The following is a 23,046-nucleotide window of genomic DNA, read 5'->3' on the forward strand; positions in this document are numbered from 1 at the left end:
AGACCAGGGCACTTAGTGTCGAAGGAGTTGTCGTAGAAACTTTGAAAAGGACTCATTCGATTAGATATTGAAAGGGCTAGTGTCCTTTTGATAGTCGAAAGTGATTGGAGGGAAACTCATCCCCTTCCACGTCCACCATTTCCCCAAACACATTCAATCAAAATTGAGCGCAAATTGATTTGCGATTTACTGAAAACAAAATCCGTTTTAAATGTTTTCACTTTTCTTACTTTCATAAATAAAAAAAATCAAAACTTTAAGAAATAACAGTATATGTCAATTAAACTGGTAATCCCCGGTTATTTTTCTTTCTTTTTTTTTTTTTTTTTTTTTTTTTCAGTAAAGCACAAATTGTGTACTTGTCTTGAGAAGGTATGGGGGCTATCAGCCCTACTCATTTTAATTTTTGCTCATTTTGAGTTTGACTTAGGTTATTTATTTTAATTTCTGTCCGTTTTGAGTTTCATTTATTTATTGATAGTAATTTGTGATATTTTTACGCTTGGAAGATTATTTTACTTTATTTCTGCTCAGTTTTGGCTTAGTGGAGCTCTTTCCTTTTCTTTGACTAAATGAATAATAACAAGTTTTTTTTAACTGAAAGTAAGGAGTGACATTAAAATTTAAAACGAACAGAGATTATTCCGTGTATGAAAGGGGCTGTCCCTTCCTCAACGCCGCTTTTTACGCTAAATTTTGACTATTTCTCACAACTCTACTTTATAAAACAATAAGAAACTTTAGCGTAAAGAGCGGGGCGTTGAGGAGAGGACACCCCCCTTCATTTACGGAATAATTTCTGTTCGTTTTAAGTTTTAGTGTCACTCCTTACTTTCAGTTTAAAAAACTTGTCTTTTTTATTTAATTCCTGAACGTTTTTGTATTAATAATGGTTTTGAATTTGGCTCACCGTACATGAATAATTAAAACAAAATTTGCATATTAATTTTATTTTTAATTAATAATAACCTTATAATAACCTCAGTTTGATTTTGTTCCAGTTATTTAAGAATGACTCCTGAATCACAAAGGCCGTTTAATTAGACTAATAATCTCTTTTAAAATTTAAAAAAGAAACTTTAGCGTAAGAGCCAGCAATTGAGGAGAGGCAACCCATCTCATATACGTAATATTTTCTGTTCGTTTTAAGTTTTAATGTTGCTTCTTACTTTCAGTTGAAAAAACTTGTTTTTTGTTTAGTTGCTGATTGTTTTTTAAATAATGTCGGGAATTCCAGTTCCCCCTCCTTGGAAAATTCCCTTCCCCCGCGAGAAATTTCTCCATGGAAAGATTCTCCCACGTAACAAATTAGCGATATTTGCGGAACTAATTTTGTAAGGCATAGTAACAAAACGGCCAAAGAGGTCGAAACTATTTTTATGAAAATGAAAGTCACCAGTTGAGCAATTCTCAAATGACTGAAATCAATGAAAGAAAATATTTTTAAAAGACATACGCTATTATTTATGTTCGTTTTAAGTTTTAATGGTATTCCTTACTTTCAGTTGGAAATAATTGTTTTTTTTATGTAATAACAACCACAAGCCGAATACATACAATATCTTTGGTTTATTATCATATAAAAATCATAATCACAAAGCTGCTTAAGGTAAAATTAAATGGTAAGATTGGCTGTAAAATAACACAGAAAAAATTGCTTAAATCGGCCATTATTTAACAAAATTCGAACTTCAGCGTAAAGAGCGAGGTATTGACGAGGGCGTGAACTTCCTCTTATACGTAATACGAATGTTCGCCCGCTCGTCAATGTTTCGCTCTTTACATTGAAGTTAAATTTTTTTTTTCAATTCTTTAAGAATGACCCCTGAATCACAAAAGCCGTTTAATTAGAATAAATAGCTCTTTTGAAATTACTAAAAATACTTTAGCGTAAAGAGCAAGGTATTGAAGAGGGGATAAACCCCCTTATATAAGTTATAGTTTATGTTCGTTTCAAGTTTTAATGTTACTCCTTACTTTCAGTTGAAAAACTTCGTTTTTTTATATTTAATTTCTTATTTTTTTTTTTAAATAATGCTGGGAAATCCAGCGCATTATTTCATGGAAATTATCTTCCCCCATGAAAAATTCCTCAATGGAAAAATCCTCACAGGTAACCCAATTCCCTTGAATTCTCCCCCCCCCCACCGGACAAAAAACCCTGAGAACGTCTGTATACTTACCAATAGACAATACTATATGTAAACAATGGGCAAAGTTCATAACTTACAGCCCTTCCCCCGGGGACTGTTGGGGATTAAGTCTTGGTCAAAGACATAGTTATTAGATATTTAGACTATGCTGAACAAAATGGCTATCTCAAAATTTGATCCAGTGACTTTGGAAAAAAATGAGCGTGGGAGGTGGCCTAGTTGCTCTCCAATTCTTTTGGTCACTTAAAAAGGGCGTTAGAACTTTTAATTTCTGTTAGAATGAGCACTCTCGCGAAGTTCTAGAACCACTGGGTCGATACGACCCCCCTGGGGAAAAACAGCAAATAAACACGCATCCTTGATCTTTATTCTGGCAAAATATACAAAATTCCACATTTGTGCATATAGGAGCTTGAAACCTCTACAGTAGGGTTCTCCGACAAGCTGTTACTGATGGTGTGATTTTCGTTAAGATTCTATGACTTTTAAGGGATGTTTCCCCCTTTTTCGAAAATAATGTAAAATTTTCAGGCTCGTAACTTTTGATGGGTAGGACTAAACTTGATGAAACCTATGTATTTACAATATAATGTAAATAAACAAGTAATAAAATTTACTTATATAATAAAATTGTATTCTTCTGATGTATCTATTGGTATAAAAATTCAGTTTTTTATAGTTTCGGTACTATTGAGCCGGGCTGCTCCTTACTTACAGTTTGTTACCACAAACTGTTTGAAAACTTGTTTTGTGTAAAAATTTTATTAAATTAATTACTAATAAAGAATAAATGAAACCCATAATGAACAGACATTAAATAAGTAATCACTAATGCGGTAATCTGCATCTTATTCTTCAATAGGCCCGTTTTTAGCACAAGATCTGACATCTAAGATCTAACATCTTTCTGCAAAGACTATCGTTTTTTAAGCTCATCTTTGTTCTAAGATCTTACAGCTCACTGATGTTAGCAAAAAGTGTGAAGACCGCCACTGTTCTGCTATATAGAACAATGATGAGAGAACTTAGATGATATACTCATCATTGTTCTCGGACCGCTGATCAGAGCAGAATGATGAAAGACGTTTGCATAAAAGCAACAAAAGATTTAAGATCTTTGTTCAAAGATTTCACTTTTAAGCGTTTTCTGACAAAACACGTAAAATCTTAACACATTGATGGGTGAAAAAACGCCCCTAATGTAAAAAAGAACAGATAAGGATTGGCCAAAACTCGATTTTCATTGACGATCAAATTGCTGAACACTGAATTTTAAGGGCAACTTGGGTAATCCTTCAATTTCGGGTAATAACGTCAATATGGCGTTAACCACTCCACAATGAGAGTGGTTAACGCTAAATTGGATCACCCTTTCCTTTTTCTTATTCGTCTTAGTAGTGAAGTAACCGGTTACAAGCAGGGTTGCCAACTTGCACAGTTTTCGTTTAAAATGCACTCTTTTTTTCATTACACTCTTTCACACCATGAACCGGATTTGCAGCCTTTTTGCCCATTATTTGCTCTTTGCACTCTTTTATGAAATGATGATGGAAAAAGTATTAAGCGAAATAAAAAACGGTACTTGACTTGACTACAGTGAAGTCGGCTATAGTTCACGACTAGTTACTTGGACCTTTTATATTCCTTTCAAAACATTTGGATAAAATGGAGACAAAACTTTAACTAAACATTGGATGCAGCAGTGGTGGATCCAGGGGAGGGGTGAGGGGGGCGCGTGCCCCCTAAAATAGTCTATAGTAGTGTAATCTATCTAATTAACGCAAGTTTGCGTTAATTAAACTTGCTTCTAACGCAAGTTTGTCGGATCAACCTATTTTGCCCCCCCCCCAAAAAAAATCCTCGATCCGCCACTGCGATGCATTTAACTATAGTTCAGTAGATCCAAGCAATAAAAGGATTACCTTTTAAGCTAAAAAAAAGAATGATAATCATTATCTAACCTATTATTTAGAGGTTGATTTAAGTAGGGAGCCCTCCTAACTTTATTTTCAATATATTTGAAAAAATTAAAGGTAATATGTTTATTGATCGAAGGATAACTGATAATTATTTGTAAATGGCGTAAGAGTAGTACCATACTTGAATTGCCGCCGCGCGCGCAAATTTTTTGACTTGCACTCTTTTTTAACAATTTGCACTCTTTTTTGGCGTCGGCAGTTGTCAACCCTGGTTACAGGGTCGGAACGGATATTGGCTCAGAAAAAGAGAAAGGCAATCATAGCTCTTTACGCTAAAGTTTTGTTGTTGTTCTTCCAGTTATTTAAGAGTGACCCCTGAATCACAAAGGCCGTTTAATTGAAATAATAAGCTCTTTTAAAAATTCTAAAAAAAACTTTAGCATAAAGAGCGAGGTATTGAGGAGAGCGCAACCTCCTCATATGCGTAATAATTTCTGTTCGTTTTAATTTTTAATGTTGCTCCTTACTTTCAGTTGAAAAAACTTTTGGTTTTTTATTTAATTTCTGATTATTTTTTAAATAATGCAGAGAAATCCGCCTCCTTCTCCATGGAAAATTCCCTTCCCCCAAGAAAAATTCATCCATGGAATGATCTTCCCATGTACCCCCCCCCCTTTCTACCAGAAAAATCCCCCCTAAAAACGTCTGTATACTTTCCAATACCTAATAATATACGTAAACAATGTGCAAATTTCAAAGCATGCAGTCCTTCGCCCGGGCACTGTGGGGGGCCAAGTATCCTCAGACAGATTTTTCGACTATTATGAAAAAAATAACTATCTCAAAATTTTGATCGGGTGACTTTGGGGGAAAAACAAGTGTTGGAGTGGGGCTAGCTGCCCTTCAATATTTTCTGTCACTTAAAAAGGACAATAAAACTTTTGGTTTCAGATCAAGTCTCTCCCGATCTTCTACAATCACTGGTTCAATTTTCAGGGGGCAAAGCATACCATATATTAAATACGTAACCTAACCAAACATAGGTACTTCCCCCCTTAAACACCAAAAAACAACAGTTTAAATATAATTCCTGGAGTGAGAAACCCTTTGTTTATATCCCACAAGGCAGAGTAAACCTGTTTTATATCACGCGTCTCGGTCTATTTCGTGACTGGTTTCCATTGTCTATTCCGTGGCAGGCCCATATAATGCAAGAGCACCTTTCTCTCCCCCGAGCCATGTTCTGATGCTTCGCAAACTATTTTCCCTTGATTATTCCATCCATCTTCTAAATTTTCAAATTCTAAACTCTTTAGCTTCGTTTTTCAACTGTTCTTGGAATGTTCTTCTCCAATTTTCATCCTGGATTCTATTAACGTCTTAAGTACCCCGGATGGAGACTACTAGATGGTGATCTTTGCTTTTAAAATCAGTAGCTACACTTTTTTATATCCTAATGTCCTGAATCAACCCTGCCAGTATTCGATCTACAATAATATAATCAATAAGGTTAGCCGTCTTAGAATCGTGTAAGTACCATGTTAAATAATGCACCACACGCACAGAAATATTTACTACTCCTTCTCCTTAATAGCTGATGCACAGCTATACACCAATGAAGCCAAATTTTATGAAGTCCCAAAGGAACAAACTCGGTTAAATGGAACTTAGAAATAAGTGTCTATATTAAACTTTTTTTTGTAAAGTGTATGTAGCTTTACGAACAAATACTCTATCAAATGGTATTATGACACCTAAACTGTTATAGCATTTTAATAGTTCTAGATTGTTTGATTGTTTCATAATTTTCACTCGATTGCATTTGAGCCCTTTATTGACAAATATTGTTATTTTGTACTACAAAATGGTTGAAGACATTGATCTGTGCTGGCGTGACATCTTTTTCCAATTAAAATGAGCTCTAAAAATTTCAGTTTACGTTAAAAAGGTCCTCGACATGCTAGGACAACTGTTTCGATGCGATCATCTCTGGGGGTAAAAAGCAAAAAACGAACAAATAAACACGCTTCCGTGACAACCTTCATGAAAAAAAGTCGCACATTTGTAGATAAGGGCTTACAGCCTCTATTCAGAGATTCTTTGATACGCTCAATTTGAAAAGTGTAATTTTCATCGAGATCACTCTCCTTCTTGGCGTTTTTTTTTCGTTATTTAAATTCCGGCTGTATTCTCAAGCTAGTAACTTTTTATTAGTAATTAAAAACTTATTGAAATTAATACGTATGGAAATATTATTAAAAGCAAATTCTTTTTAAACATGGGCGTTTCATTTATATCAAAATTCCTTTTCTTATAGTTTCGTTTACTATTAGCACAAGTCGCTACTTACTTATAGTTCTTTACTACGAACTGTTTGGTTCTGAATCATCTTTTTGAGAAAACTGAAAACAATAAGCATTTTCTTCATATTCATCAGTAGAAAATTTCATTATATTTCTAATTCTTTATTCTTCCCAAATTTGGAAATTTCCATTTTTCTAATTGCTTCAGTTATACAGTTAAGATGAAGACAAGAAAAAAGAAAAGATTATTAAATTCTTTTACCGTCCCAGCTACATAATTCCGTTCCTTTGATTCCACTATACTGGAATTCACCCCTCTAATAAAATTAATTTTCTTAAAACACCAACAAAATGTCAGATTAGGAATGTAAACTTGGTAGTTAAAGGCAACATTCGAAATTACATTGTAGAAAAGGCTGGAAATTAAATTTCTATCACTGAAACTGTGTTTTTGGGCATTTAATTGAGTGACACAAACAAAAAATGATCTTTAATATTTTTGAAATTAAACTGCTTTTCGAAATTTTTGAATTTAAATTTAATTTGAAATTGATTTTCAATAGTGTATTAACGTAGCATTCATGAAACTATGATTTTAGGATGATTTTAGACATTTATTTAAATAATAACAATAGAAAAAGGAAAGGAAAGAAATTGAAATTTTCGAAATAAAATTGTTTTTGAAACTTTTTAGAAAATATGAGGAATTAAAATTTAGACAATGTTTTTAATCGAAGTACTATCTCTGAAGCTGTAGCTTTGCTGATTTAACTGAATGATAAAATTGATGAAAGGAAAAAATTAATTTTCCAAACGCGACCATAGACGAAAAGCAGCATACACTTACTAAATAGCACTAAATACCACGTATTTTAGCACTAACTAAAATACTGTACATTGATATTGTTTAAAATTTATTCATAGTTGATGATATTAGGTCTAATTTTCAAACTGCGAAAATTTCCAATGTACTGAAATATCAAAAATGGATTGCTAATTAGGGTGCTAGGATACATCAAAGACAGTTACCATCTATTTTCAGAGTTCATCATAGTATTTATTGACTTCACGTAGATGAAAATATTGTCAATAATATTTGTAGTCTATTACTACCAGGCTGGTATTAGAATAATTTATTTTTTTTTAATAACTTGTAAAAATAATTTATTTAAAAAAAAAGTATTTAAAAAAAATAATATTAAAAAACATATTTAAAAAAAACAATTATTTTTAAAAAATAGAATAATTTGTTTAAAAAAAATAAAAGCACGAGGACAATAAAGGGCAAAGTTAAAACTTATTACGAATTAAGAACTATTACAGTATCGGTGTCAGGTTTTTGATCCATAATACCCTAATTCGTTCAATATAAACTGTAGTGAGAATAAAACACTATATGTGAAACATTTTCTTAGTTTGATTTGATTTTAAAGTTCCGCACGTTGTGCGGATGAAGGATGACAGATTGCCGAAGATTGTGCTTTTCGGCCAACCGTCTAGGGCTAAACGGAAAACAGGTCGTCCTCATCTGCGGTGGGAGGATGTCATAAAGAAAGATTTAAGGAAATGGGAACTTCCTGGGAGGTTGTAAAAAGAGAGGCTTTGAATCGATTGAGATGGAGGAGTAGCGGGCGTAGCTGTGTTGGCCTCAGGCGGCTTGGTGCTGCAACGAGTTGTTAGTAGTAGTAGTTAAAGTTCTATATTTCAATATTGATCTCGGATCTGTAATCAGCAAGCTAAAAAAAAAAAAAAAAAAAAAAAAAAAAAAAAAAAACAGCTTTCGTAGAAGCCAGACTTAGAGCTGTCAAACTACCATGTAAATGACTTTTTAAATCTTTCAAGTACGACATTCTCAAGTACGACATTTCAGGGAATATAAACAAATTTGTGGAATAGGCACTTGGTGTGCAATCTCCCTGTTTCTTAGAATATTTGCTTTTTATTTGTAAATACAAAGCTCAGATGTCTTTCAGTCTCAATTTTTGTGGAAATCAAACAACATTTGTGAAGCATTTGCCTGGTGTATTTTTATTTTGGACATTCAAACTGGGTCCTAATGACTTCTAATGATTGAATATTAAACGATCTCCATAGTTTTCTAAATAGTGAATGTTTGACCCAAAGCGGGAAATGGTAAAATATATTATTATGTGAAATAAGGCGGAGGAAGATGGAATGGATCAGACCTAAGCTGGTCTTTCATTTCAAAGATTAAAAATTCCAGGTACCGCGCTTATCCGGGGAAAAGTAACTTTTGGGGATGGGCCCATAATAAATGTAATTTAAAAATTCAATAGCAGCTCTTTCTTCCGGTTTTTATACAAAATTCCAATTACGATCTGAAGTATGTGCTCATATCACCCCCAGAGGAAGATTTTCTGATCTTTCAATTCTTCTAATCAATTAAAATTTTGCTGTGATTTCTGCCGAAGGAGGGTGCTTAGTGCATCCCCTCCTCACTGAAACTGGGGGAAGGAGGGGTTCAGATTGTAGACCGGTTGGTTTTGAAACTTAAAAGGGAAACTAAAACTATTAGCTTTGACCATCCATTGGGGATGATATTTATGCATGGGACAAAATACACACCAAAAGTTCGACCCTATTGCGGTGGTTATTGTTTTATTCCGGCCATAGATTCTTTATGATATTTGTTGTTTGATATTGGATGTTTTTTTAGTAATAAATCTTTACTTAATGAAAAATTAATCTAGATAGCCAGAATTTTAAAGGAATAGTTGGATAAGAAAAGGCTTGATGGAAACATATTGTCCAATGCAAATGGGGCTGAAGAGTAAACCATGCCCTAAGGCCAGGAAACACTGCTGTATTGCTCAGACCCTGTTTTTCAATGTAAAGAACAGAAAACCCTGGCCTATTTTTACCTCCAAATAACGTGCATATGCTTGTTATTACGCCATCTATTTCATTAATTTTTATTCTTGTCTCTACTATCAAAGTCAATCGGCACGGCGTCACGCCAAATTCCATGTGAAAACTTGACTTCATTTATCAGAAATACTATTCAGTGTTTCTTTTGGGGATCAATCATGATTTAAAATTTCATTTAAGGGGTGGGGGTGTAAGAAGAAAATGAGATGCAAGAAAAAAACTGACTGACCGTTCGACAGAAAGGCACTTACTTAGATACGTTGTCAGATATGTTACCTAATGTTTCTAGATAAAATGACAACTTTTTACAGCGTAATAGCTTGAATTTAAAGAGATTGTCAGTGGTACTTCATAGGTAAAACAAGTTTACAGTCTTCAATGTAGACTTATAAAATCTTTATAGATAAAACATCTATAAAACCGAACCTTAATATCCGACCTATTCTGCAATTTTTTTTATTTACAACAGAAATGCAGTGGGTTGTTTGCCGTTATTTACATGCCTTGACTCATCATTTAGACTACCCAAATCTGAAACCAACTTAGATATTTATAAAAGTTAATTTAATTGACCTTAGTCCAAACCACTTTTCTTTAAGTGTGCTAAACGTGGATGACGATACAGAAATACTGGAATATACTCAAAACGTCTGAACACAGTTATCTGTGAATTGCGCTTTGAGACACCGTATAAGAACACCGAAATGTGCTTTGAGACACTGTCAGTATAAAAACACAGTATATCTGTATAAAAACAATGAAAAGTGATGAATATACAGATTAAAATTTGAATTTATTCACAACGTTTAAGACGATGAGTTCACTGTAGAGTCTCTTCACTCCTGTCAGTGAAGCCGAGGAGAGAAGGTGAAGAATTGGTGGAGCCTGGCTAATTTGGAGCTTTAAACTATAGGTGGCTTGCGGAAGTTCAATCATAAGTAATAAGCTCATTCACCACTTTTTGCTTAGCAGATATATCCACGTTGTGAATTCAAGCGATGAGAACTCTCAAGACTAGGCGATACGGAGACACCTTACATACGTCAAAAGGACAAAATAATTATTTGTATAACCAGCGCAAAATATTTCACGTGTCAGGTTTTATAGTGGAACTACTATAAGGTAAATTATACGAATTTATATAAATTCACCTTTCTATGTAAGGACTAATTGACCTCAGAGCACACGCGTGACAGAAAAAAAACCCTAGAGGGTGAAAAATTATGGTGAAAAGACAAAACAGCGACTTTCCAATAGCTCTAAAAATTGTAAACTCATTAAAATCAAATTGATTTTCAGTCTGTCCTTTTCTGATAATTAATTAAAAAAACTTTCCGAAAAATAAGTTTTTCAAAGAAAAGTAAAGGCCATTTTAAACTTAAGCTAAGCAGATACAAATACCTTTTAGAATTAAAACTCAAAACGACCAGAAATTACTATTAAAGAATAAATGAAACCCAAAACGAACAGAAAGTAAATAAACAATCATAGCAAAAACATACAACAAGTAATAATATAAATGAATAAATAGATCTTAAAGCGAGTAATGCTTAAACTGAATATGAAAATCAAGCTTAAACCGAAAAAAAATATCTTCTATTGAAGCATAAATGAAACTTAGAACGAACAGAAATTAAATAAACAATCAATGAAAACAAACATACAATAGATATTAATGTAAATTAATATATAAATCTTAAAACGAGTGAAACTTAAATTGAATATGCAAATCAAGCTTGAAACGAACAAAAATAACCACAAACAAAAGTTTGGGTATGACCTCCTTCTCTCACTGTAAAAGTCTAAAACCTACTGCGTCATTGGCGCTTTACTGAAAACCGATTTTATGACAAATATTTTCTTTTGTACATAATATTGAAATAAACATTAAAATTATAATAACATTTTGAACTGATGAGCTTTCAGCAATTAATATCATTATGCATCAAATATTCAGTTTAATTTATTAGCTCTTTTTAAAGTTGTTGAAGACGAATATAGTTTCCCTACGAACAAGTGCTAGGATACTGCCTCCTTTCCTAGCTGTAAATAAAAAACAAAAGCATACTCTGTCATTGGTGCTTAACAGAAAACGAATTATAATACAAATATTTTCTTTTACAGTTCTTATAATATTGAAAATAAAAATACAATAAAAACTAAATAATTCCGCGATCCGATGGATTTTCTAACGACAAACATAGCCTTAAGCCAACTGCTCATCATCATCTTCTATGTGATTTTAGGCATATTCGAAGACGCATATAGTTTTCAGTAAAGTATCAATGACGTAGTGGGTTTCAGACTCTTGGAGTGAGAGAAGGAGGCAAGGCCGTATCCAGGGGGGGGGGGGCGGGGTTACCCGGTTTGACCCCCCCCCCCCCGAAATTTTTGACCGAGTCGGAAATTAGTCTAAAAAATACCTGTAAAGACAAAACCTTACCAGAAAAAAAATATGCTCCCACACTAAATCCTATTGCATTTTGTGGGTAAACGGTGCTTATCAGCTTACGCAATTAGGTAACCGTAGGTAACCCCCATGTTACCCTGAACTGGGATAATAAATGAAGGTTAGTATGCTATATTATCCCATTGTACTTTTGGGCATACAAAAAATCTTCGTGCAATTTTGTGTGTAGAAGGTTGTGACCAGCTTAGACAATCAGGTAGCCCCGTGTTTACTTTATTACGCAATGTCAAACCTAGCAAAGTAAATTAGAATTAATGAGGACTCGAGGTAAATGTTATAAGAGAGCAAGATTGTCAGTTCAGTTCAGTTCAATTTCGGACTTGGATAAGAGAAGAGCGATTTTCAACATGAAGAGGAAGTGTGACATTACGTCGTTTTTCGCGCCCAAGCGGACCAGGGATGTTTCTGACAGTGGCGTTAGCGGGACGTCTGCGGAGCATTCATCTACACAATCCTGCGATCCTTGGAAGCTCTTGAAGAGAAAGGAAATGCAGAAAATTCTGCAAAAGCGGCGCAGTCGCTGGACATGATGAGCCAGTCGCAATTTGGTGCGTGTCTCCATGTGGTCAAAGAGATTTTCTGCATTACGCTTCTACTGTGCAAGACTCTTCAGTCAGTTGACTGTGATTTGGCAGCTGCATGCAGGCACATGGAAACTGTCCTTTCAAAAACAAAGGAAATGCGAGGAAATGCTGCAACTGCTTTCACGTCTATTTTCGACGAAGCTCAGCGTTTTGCCAGCGACTTATGATTAGATGACTGGTTCAAGGACAAGAGGTGGCTGGAGTCTGCATGCAGACGATCCAGACCTTCTCAACTACTATAGAACCTCACTCTTTATTCCTTTCCTGGACCACTTCACTTCCGATCTGAAAGAACGATTTGTGCTTCACCAGAAACTACAGTCAAATCTCAGCGTCCTTTCTCCTGCCAAATTTGTCCTTGTCGATCTGAAGGCATTAAACCTGGAGTCATTGGTTGAATTGTATGGGGATATTCTTCCCGAGCCAGACTGTCTGAAGCAAGAAATTGAGCTATGGCGCATCAAGTGGAAGAATGTTCCGGTATCAAAGAGGCGTACTTGTGCTGTGTCTTCGCTTCAGGCATGCGACGCCACCTTTTTTCCAAATGTTTTTCTTCTTCTGGCTGTTCTCGCGACGTTACCTGTTAGCACTGCTACTCCGGAAAGAAGTTTCTCAACGCTCTGAAGGCTCAAAACCTGGCTGAGAAATTCAACAGGAGAAGAACAATTGAGTGCCTTAGCCCTCCTTGCAGTCCATAGGGATGTTGACATCTGCCCAGACAAGGTCATCGACATTTTTGCACGGAAGAAAAATCGTCGCCTGAATTTCGTTTTATAGATATTCGCCCTTACTTTTAGCTAAAAAAAAAAATAAAATAAAATAAAAAAAATATAGACTACTTCTACTATTTGACTTCTTTTTACGTTCTGTTTTTGCTGTCTAAAAAAAAATAGCTTGTAGTATTTAACTGTATGTAAATACGTTTCTTGTTTTGCGTTTCTAAAAAAAAAAAAAAAAAAAAAAAGAAAAAAAAAACCTTAATGATACGAAAGTATGCCTGGCGGACGCGTCCTCGTTCGCAAGGGGCGGACTAACGGTCTCGAGCTAACGTAATGTTGCTCGAGGATGTTAGACAAAGTCCATGGGAAAAAATTGGGTAACCCCCCCCCCCCCGAACAAAAATCCTGGATACGGCCCTGGAAGGATATCATACCTAAACTCTTGTTTGTGGTGATTTTTATTCGTTTCAAGCTTGATTTGCATATTCAGTTTAAGTTTCACTCGTTTTAAGATTTATTTATTAATTTACATTAATATCTATTGTATGTTTGTTTGCATTGATTGTTTATTTAATTTCTCTTCGTTTTAAGTTTCATTTATGCTTCAATTGGAAAATACTTTTTTTCGTTTTAAGCTTAATATTCATATTCAGTCTAAGAATTCCTCGCTTTAAGATCTATTTATTCATTTATATTATTACTTTTTGTATGTTTTTGCTATGATTGTTAATTTAATTTCTGTTCGTTTTGGGCTTCATTTATTCTTTAATAGTAATTTCTGGTCGTTTTGAGTTTGAATTTTAAAGGTATTTGTATCTGCTGAGGTTAAGTTTAAAATGGAATTTACTTTTCTTTGAAAAACCTATTTTTCGGAAAGTTTTTTTTTTAATTAATTTTAGTTCATTTTTAATAGCAAAATATTTCAAGTTCTTAAAAACACCTTATTTAAGAATAAAACTTAAAAAAATCAGATATTCATCAAAGTATCAAAACTGATGTCAAAATAGCAATATCACAGGCGGACAATAGGTTTGTGTTAACTTCGGGGTTTTTATTATCTGATGTTTGAACTATTTTTAACAAAATTGCTATCTCGAAATTTTTATCGGCTGGTTTTGGGGAAAAAGTGCACGGGGGGACTAGATTAACCTTCGGTCTCTTTTGAATCTTTAAAAGTGAGCCCCCTTTGAAGTTTATACGACAACCCCTTCTATATGAAGTGCCTCTGGAAAAAAAGGAGTGTGGGAGGAGGCTAGCTGCCCTCCACTCTTTTTTTACTCTTAAAAAGTGAACTACAACTATCAATTTCAAATCAAATGAGCCCTCTAGGATTTTTATACAAGCATCCCTTCCATAACAACCATATATGCCCCCAGGGCATAACTTACAACGCCTACCCCCGGGCCCTGGGGGGCTGTGTCGACACCGGAGCTTTTTGTTATCAGAGCTTTGAGCTATTTTTAACAAAATATCTATCTCAAAATATTTATCTGATGCATTTAGGGCGTGGAGGAGGGTGGGGGGCTAGTTGCCCTCCAGTCTCTTTTGACTCTTAAAACATGAACAAGAAATTTCAATTTCAAATCAAATGAGCCCTCTCCGAAGTTTATACGAGCATCCCTTCCATAAGAACTATATATGCCCCTAGAGCATTACTCATAACGCCTTTCTCCGGGCCCTGGCGGGTTCCGTCGACACCGTAATTTTTCTTATTATACAAATTTTATCGGATGGGCTCGAGGAAAAAAAGGCGTGTGGGGGGGGGGGGGCTAGTTTCCCTCGGATATCTTTTGACTCTTAAAAATTGAACTAGAACTTTCAATTTCGAATCAAATGAGCCCCTTCTGAAGTTTATATGAGCATCCCTTTCATAAGAACTATATACGCCCCCAGGACAACACTTACAACGCCTATCCCCCGGGGCTCTGGGTGGCGTTTTTGTTATCTAATTTTTGAACAATTTCCAAAAAACTGGCTATCTCAAAATTTGTAGCGGAAGGGTTTGAGGGAAAAAGAGCGTGTGGGGGGGGGGGGGCTAGTTTAACTCTCTTGACTCTAAAAAACTGAACGAGAACTTTTAATTTCCAATCAAATGAGCCCTCTATGAAGTTTATACGAGCATCCATTTCATAAAAACCATATATGCCCTTAGGACATAACTTAGAACACCTTCCCCTGGGCCCTGGGGGGTTGTATTGACACCGGAGTTTTTCTTATCCGACCTTTGAACTATTTTTTTTTTAACAAGATGTCTATCTCAAAATTTTCATCAGATTGCATCAGGGGGGGGGGCTTATTGCCCTCCAATCTATTTTGACTCTAAAAAACTTAACTAGAACTTTTAATTTCCAACCAAATGAGCCATCTTTGAATTTTTTACGAGCATCCCTTCAATAAGAACCATATATTCCCCCAGGGCATAACTTACAACACCTGCCCTAGGGCCCTGGGGGGCTGTGTTGAGCCCTAAGTTTTCGTTATATGGTCTTTGAACTATCAAAAAAAATATCTCAAAGTTTTTATCAGATGGGGATGAGGAAAAAAGGGCGTGGAAGGGGGGGGGCTAGGTGCCCTCCAATCTCTTTTGACTCTTAAAAATTGAACTAGAACTTTCAATTTCCAATCAAAAGATCCATCTTTGAAGTTAATAAGAGCGTCCCTTCCATAAGACCCATATATGCCCCCAGGGCAAAACATACAACGCCTGCCCCCGGGCCCTGGTGGGTTGTGTCGACACCGGAATTTTTGTTATATGATCTTTGAACTATTTTTAACAAAATAGCTATGTTTAAATTTTTATTGGATGCATTTGTGGGGCGGGGAAGCGGAGTTGGTTATCCTCCAATATCTTTTGACGCTTAAAAAATGAATTAGAACTTTGAATTTTCAATCAAATGAGCCCTCTCTGAAGTTTATGCGAGCATTTCTTCCATAAGAACCATATATGCCCCAGGGCATAACTTATAACCCTTGCCTCTGAAGACTGTGGGGGGAATATCCTGCTCAAACATATAATTTCCCGATATTTCAACTACGTTGAACAAAATGGCTACGTCAAAATTTTGATTGGATGTGTTTGGGGAAATGGTGGGCGTGGAAGGGGTGTCAGTTGCCTTAGAATCACTTTCGACTACTAAAAAGGGAACTAGCCATTTAAATTTCCAATCGAATGAACCTTTTCTGAAGTTTTTACGACAACGTTATCTATACAAAACCTTATATGCCCCCTGGGCATGAATTAAAACCCTTTCCCTGAGGGCTGTGGGGGAGTTGTCATCCTCAAAGGCCTAATTTCTAGAACTTAAAACTACGTTTAATAAAATGGCTGTCTTAAAATTTTGATTGGATGTGTTTGGGGAAAAGGTGGGCGTGATAGGGGGGTTAGTTGCCCTCAAATCACTTTCGACTATAAAAAGGGCACTAGCCCTTTGAATTTCTAATCAAATGAGTCTTTTTTGAAGTTTCTACGACAATGCCTTCTATACAATACCTTATATGCCCCCAGGGTATAACTTAAAACCTTTGCCTTGAGGGTTGTGGAGGAGTATCCTCCTCATAAACATATTTTCTATCTGAAAATCAACTACGCTGAACTAAATGGCTATCTCAAAATTTTGATTGGATGTGTTTGGGAGAATGATGGGCGTGGGGTGGGGGCTAGTTGCCCTCCAATCACTTTCGACTATTAAAAAGGGTATTAGCCCTTGAGGGTACTTCCAATCGAATGAGCCTTTTTTGAAGTTTCTACCACAACGCCTTCTATAAAAACCTCATATGCCCCCAGGGTATAACTTAAAACCCTTTCCCTGAAGGTTCTGGGGGAGTGTCCTCCTCAAAAACATATTTTCTATCTGGAAATCGACTACGCTGAACAAAATTATTATTTCAAAAGTTTGATTGGATGTGTTTTGGGGAATGATGGGCGTGGGGGGGGGGGGGCTAGTTGCCCTCCAATCACTTTTGACTATTAAAAAGGGCACTAGAACTCTCGATTTCCAATCGAATGAGCCCCTTTTGAGGTTTCTACGACGACCCCTTCAATATGAAGTGCCTCTGGAAAAAAAAATAAATAATAAAACATTGGAGCCGTATGGCCTGTACTGTAGGCATTGCTATAGCGTTGCTTCTGATACGCCTTGTCAGAATACCTTAATTCAGATTCATTCTAGGCCTTACAAGTATGGGTAGGTTGAAGATAGCGGCTTCAAAATGCAATCCTTAAGCAAATCCCCAGCATGACATATTCTCAAGTTCGTTAGAAATCATAGTATCGAAGAAGGAATTTGGGCTATAACCTCTGTATTCGCAGCATAACTATATCAAATTGTGCATTTGTCAAATAAAAAACAGCTATAAATAGTTCTATACTCCAACCGGACCCCCCCCTTCTAAATTTGCTACCTATCTCACTCAAAAGAACATTGATACACAGCTAAAGCAAGTTGGCCGATTCCTTTTGTGAAGCTCACTTTCTTCGCAGAAAAAGTACTGCAAGACGAAAACAGTATTATCTTCAGAAACTTACCCAGTGTGGGTTAAAAATTTACCAAAAACCGCTAAATAAAGGTACACAATTTAAAAATTTTATGTAAGATTAATATTATTCTAGTGGTTTTATAGTAGGAAATTTACAAAAGTTCGTTGAATGTCCAAAAACCACTATTTTCTCTAGAAAATAGTAAATTTCAAAAACAAAATACTCAAAATTCTGAAAAAAAAGTTTTGCAAATACACTACATGTGACAGCTCTGCACTAAAGAAATTTCACCATTAAACAAAATTCCTTGACTATTTGCTCAATTATACTACTACGACTACTAAAAACTCACCGTAGCATCAAGCCACCTAAGGCCAACACAGCTACCCACGCTCCTTCTCTTCCATACTAATCCATTCAAAGACTCCCTCTTTACACTCTCTCAGGAAGTTCCCCTTTCCCTTAAATCTTCCTTTACAATATCCTCCCACCCCAACTGCAGACGACCTGCTATCCGTTTAGCCATAGACGGTTGGCTGAAAAGGACAATCTCTGGCAATCTGTCATCTTTCATCCGCAGATTATGCAGATTATGCATTGCTCAATTATGCAACTATTTAGTTGTCTTTGATTTCATAGATCCAATTTGTAAAAAAAATCATCGAAGGGGAAGTTTTTAATACAGCAATAGATCTATCAAGAACAAACCTTGGGAGTCATCTTTTTCTTTTCTAAAGAACTCTGCAAACTAAATTACGAAAAAAGACTAAGTTCTTCCCCTGAATCAGCGCAAAAGTTCATTTGAGGCCTCTTTCGAGGTATCTGAGAGGGATTTTGGCTTCCATATAAATTCATTTAGAGACAGAGTTTGTCGTAAATTTGGGAAAACGCGAGTGAAAATTTTATAATCTTATTAAGAATTTCAACTAGGCATGCCATTTCCACATTAAGAGAAGTTTTAGAGTTTTAACGAAATGGAAAGTTTTCTCTCTAGATATTATGGTTTGAACGAGGGACTACGAATTTAAACAAAAGTTGTAAATTTTGGTTATAAGTAAGTTTATTGCCGATTTTTTACTTCAATTCCACTCTTTTACAAATCCGGTCATCTCTGAGCAAAATAAAACCAACCAAAACAAAACCTATCATAAATAAAATAATTGTTAGGAAATTCACTTTGGCAGTAGAAAAAGAAATAAAAACCTAATTAAATTTTGAATATAGTACCTTTGAACTTTGAATATAGTACCTTTCGCCGCGTCCTCTCTTTCACGGTGAATTTGATTTGCAAAGACCTTAACTACGTAACCAAAAATGTCTAGTTCAACGACAAATTTTGGTTTTACCGTCTATTTGTGAAAACCTCAAGTAAAATGAGAATAAAATGAAAATAAAAAAGCGAAAACAAAGATTTGAAGTCAAAGAATTTCTATTGTTTAAGATTTTTGCATTTTAATCACCAAGAAATGTGAAAATTCTATCCAATAATGTGAACACCGCGGACACAAAAAACGCCCGATTTTTTCAGGTAGCTGAGTTCTTTCATTTCCTGATTTTGGATGTATAGAAACCCTGCTAAATATATTTCAAACAAACTATTTATAAGTTAGTACACACAAAATTTGTCTGTTAGGGTAGTCCTTGGGTTTCAGATCCTAACTGTAAAAAATAACATTTAATGTCACCAAAAGAATCACGGGTGCAGAGATAGCTGCAGCCTATTAAAGTGCAAACTACGTTCAATAGTAACAAAAAGTTCAAACCGTGTTTTGAAGATAAAACTGTTTAGCGAGAAAAAATTTTCATTTAACGCTGACTCAGGCAGGGCAACTATGCCTGATTACTCTTAGCTATGCCTGGTAACTATTAACTATAACTATGCCTGGTAACTATTAACTATAACTATGCCTGGTAACTATTAACTATAACTATGCCTGGTAACTATTAACTATAACTATGCCTGGTAACTATTAACTATAACTATGCCTGGTAACTGTGCCTGATTACCTCTTCCTATTGCTCTATACTGTAAAAGTTTACTGCGAAAACAAATTTGTGAGAATTTCAAAAGAGCTTAAAACTCTTATTAAAATTGTATCAGATCGAAATGACAAGTGCCCCATTGAAATCAAAATGGTCGAAAATTCTTTACAGGAGAATTACAGCCCCCTCCCCCCCCCCCATCATGACTGTATGGGTAGCACTGGTGTGTTTTTCTTCTGTTTTTCCTCCAGGAGTGATCGTATGGAACGAATGGTCGTAGAATTCTAGAAGACGGCTCATTTGAAAGGAAATCACCATATCTAGTGGCTCTTTTTTTAGTAGCAAAAGAGATCATGCCATAGAAATGTGACGTTTCCGCCTTTATGCCACCAAACTTTAACTTTTAGCCAAAGGAGACCAAAATGCCAAAGAATGGAAAATCTAGGACATACACCAGATTTTGCATGGTCTAAAGGCCTAATAAGAATGTTTAAGCCACCACTAACAAACAAAAGCAGAGTTGCACTTTCTGCCACAAACACATTTATATCCAAACTAGGTCAAAATACCAGAGAACAGGAATTCAAAGAAAACCGATCAGTTGTTCATGGTGTTCATCCTAAACAGATTGTGTTTAGCCCTCCATCTTGAACAACTACGGCAAATTGACGTTTTCTGCCATGTTGTCTCATAGAGCCAAAATTGTTGCCCAAAGATGATCAAAATGATGGAGAATGCAAGGTTTAATAGATCCAATTGATTTTTCGTGGTCTAAAACCTTATTATGTTTAAAGTCTCGCATTTTGAAACAAGAGGAGACAGGATTTTTTCACTATAAACTGTTACCATCAAATTGAAATTGAAGACCCCTGATGGTTGAAAGTCTTTATCATGGCAGGGTGGAGTTTAAAAACGCATTTTTAAGGACAGGGGCGTCGTTTATGGGGGGTAAAGTGGGAATTTGCTCCCCCCCTATAATGTGGAGAAAAAAACATTATATATCCCATGCCCGTTGAATATCGGGACATTGACCCCTCTTGTCCCCCCAATAAAAAATGTCCGAAATTCACCCCTGATTAAGGGTGTGGTTGCTAGATTTAAACGAAGTATGTTTTCAAAAAGACTGTCGAACAGACTGTGGTAACTACTGTAAGTGAAAAACAATATTTTGCTATAATTGTTAGCACTTCATAGTTTGTTAGGTTCGAATAGTTTTTTTTCCTACTGGGGCTACGAAGCTACCGAAAGACGGTTGAGGGACATTAAATGGCTTAACTAAAATCTACTGCCTCTTATAATATCGTCTTCATAACCCCTTCGCAAAGTGTCATATGGCACTTATGGTGCTATGTCTAGAGTGGAAGTGGATAAAAAGACTACCATTGTATTTTCCATGGTCGAGCATAACCGGAGGTTTGCAGTCTTCTCTCTTGCATCCCCCTTAGTATGTGAAAAAAAAAGAACGCGCTTCAGAAAAAAAAAATAATGAATGAAATTTCATTCATTTTTCCATGAAGAAACTTGAATTTATTATAGTAAAGTTCTTGAAGCGATAATGGCTAACCCCTCAGATTGTTAATTTATGTTCGTTTCAAGTTTAAACTTCACTCTTTGCGTCCAGTAATATTTCTCACTGTTTTTTTTATTATTATTATTTATTTTTATTTTGAATGCTATCCCAATTTATATATATCTCTTCTCTTTTTAAAAATCATTTTCAAAAACCCCCTTATCTGTTAATGTTCCTGTTTTATTCCAGTGTTTTATTATTGTATTGTGTGACCCACTACAAGCCAAGCTCCTTAGGCCAAGTAACCTTTTTGTGTTTGTAGTTGCTTTTTTTTTAATATTAATAAATTATTGATTGATAAGAAATTTTTACAATTAGTCCTTATAAGGCCAAACAGTATGTGCAATGACAATACGTATGAAAAGTAAAAAAACATGCAATAAAATTCATACATAGCATAAAAAACAGTACATAATTCAAAAATAAGAAGTAGGTACATAATGCAAAACATAGAGGCTACAGACTAATGCTTACCAATAGTGCAGTGTTTTCCATTCCATCCTCGAGCACAGACACAAGAGCCATTTTTGCACTGACCATGTAGGAAGCATCTGTGGTCGCAAGTACGGACGTCACAAAAAGGACCTTCCCATCCACTTTGGCAAATACATTTTCCATCTTGACATTCTCCATTTTGTCCACAGTTTAATGTACACACCTCTAAAATAACATTTGAGTTCAATTTTTCCACATCCTGACACACTCTTGTCTTCTATTCATAGACAACTAAATTAATAGATTTGTTAAAGAACCAAGAAGAGTGAAAATATAGTTTGGTTGTTTGAGTTGGCTGAGTTTGAACCATTTATACCTTTAAAATATTTTTAATATTTAACCATGTTTAACCATCTTTAAAGATCTTTAAAAATGAGGAAAAATCGGGAATTCCGTCTTTTTGCAAAAAAGTTTTTTTTCCCATATGCAATAACGCAGTTTCTGATGCTAAGGAGTTCCAAATTGAAAAGGAGAAGAAGCCAGGGTAAAAATTAAGTAAATAATGAGCTAAAACACCCGTCACCCAACAGTTTAAGAAGGTTTAGCTTTTCTTTGAAGGGGTAGTTGTCCTTGGGAATCAACAAATTGGTCGTGTTTGAATTTCTACGGATGAAGCAGCGTTGTCAAGTTCGAGCAACTTGAGCAACTTTTGCTTTTTTTATGAAAATTTGGGAACACTGACAACAATTAGATGGCGCCAAAAACTATTTAAGCGATCCAAAATAAATCTCTCTGCTTCCCCTTCCCTCTTTCTCTCTCTCGTACTATCCCTCTCTTTTTTAAAAGTAAAGAAGTAAATCTTGAAAACAATGGTCTATGTCCTGTAGGAAGGAAAAAAAGAACAATTTAACGAATATTTCACCTGTAGACTTCCTCAGCGTCGGTAAAGGAAAAGAATTCAAAGCATAAGAATTTAAAAAAAGAAACAATCTAAAATCATAATAAATTTAAGTTTCAAACCAATATATAAAATAAACAGTTCATGTAAAATCCATGGGAAGAAAGAACCCGTACAAGCCATAGAAGTGGAATATACAGTCAATGAACTACTCTTTTAAAACAACATAGAAGCAAATCCCTCTTTACTATCTTGTCTTATGTTTTGAATTCGGCCGAGATAATTCATATGAAAATGATGAAACTAAAAATACTCACTAATAAAAAAAAACTGAAAAAAAACATAATAAAAAAAACTCACTACCATTGCACCCATGATGAATTATCTGAAAAAGCAAAATAATTTGAATTATAAAATAATTATTTAAATTATTATTATAATTTGAAAATAATTTAAAATAATTTTACCTACTGGCTTTCGGACACTCATGGCTGTCTTATTCCACTTTTAGTTCATCAAAAATTAAAAGCCTCAAGAAAAATGTACCTAAAACGCTGAGGTGAAATCTACCAGCATTAATTAAGGCAAAAAACAAAGGAGACCCAGGGGAAATCAATTCATTCCGCTCTGTTTCGCCTTTTAAACA

The 23,046-nt window shown here is 35.2% G+C and overlaps 1 long non-coding RNA gene across 1 annotated transcript in view; it reads right to left on the reverse strand.

Annotated features, from left to right (window-relative positions):
- LOC148941995 (uncharacterized) overlaps nt 1–21,722 on the reverse strand; it is a 72,659-nt gene extending 50,937 nt beyond the window's left edge. Inside the window, exon 1 of the long non-coding RNA XR_016143216.1 lies at nt 21,542–21,722. This is a non-coding gene — a long non-coding RNA (uncharacterized LOC148941995). The remainder of the gene's footprint in view (nt 1–21,541) is intronic.
- Nucleotides 21,723–23,046: the final 1,324 nt, after the last annotated feature.

The sequence above is a fragment of the Artemia sp. Qi Xiang Cuo genome, chromosome 17, assembly GCF_049724085.1.
Source record: "Artemia sp. Qi Xiang Cuo chromosome 17, ASM4972408v1, whole genome shotgun sequence".
In the NCBI taxonomy this organism is placed as follows: Eukaryota; Metazoa; Arthropoda; class Branchiopoda; order Anostraca; family Artemiidae; genus Artemia; species Artemia sp. Qi Xiang Cuo.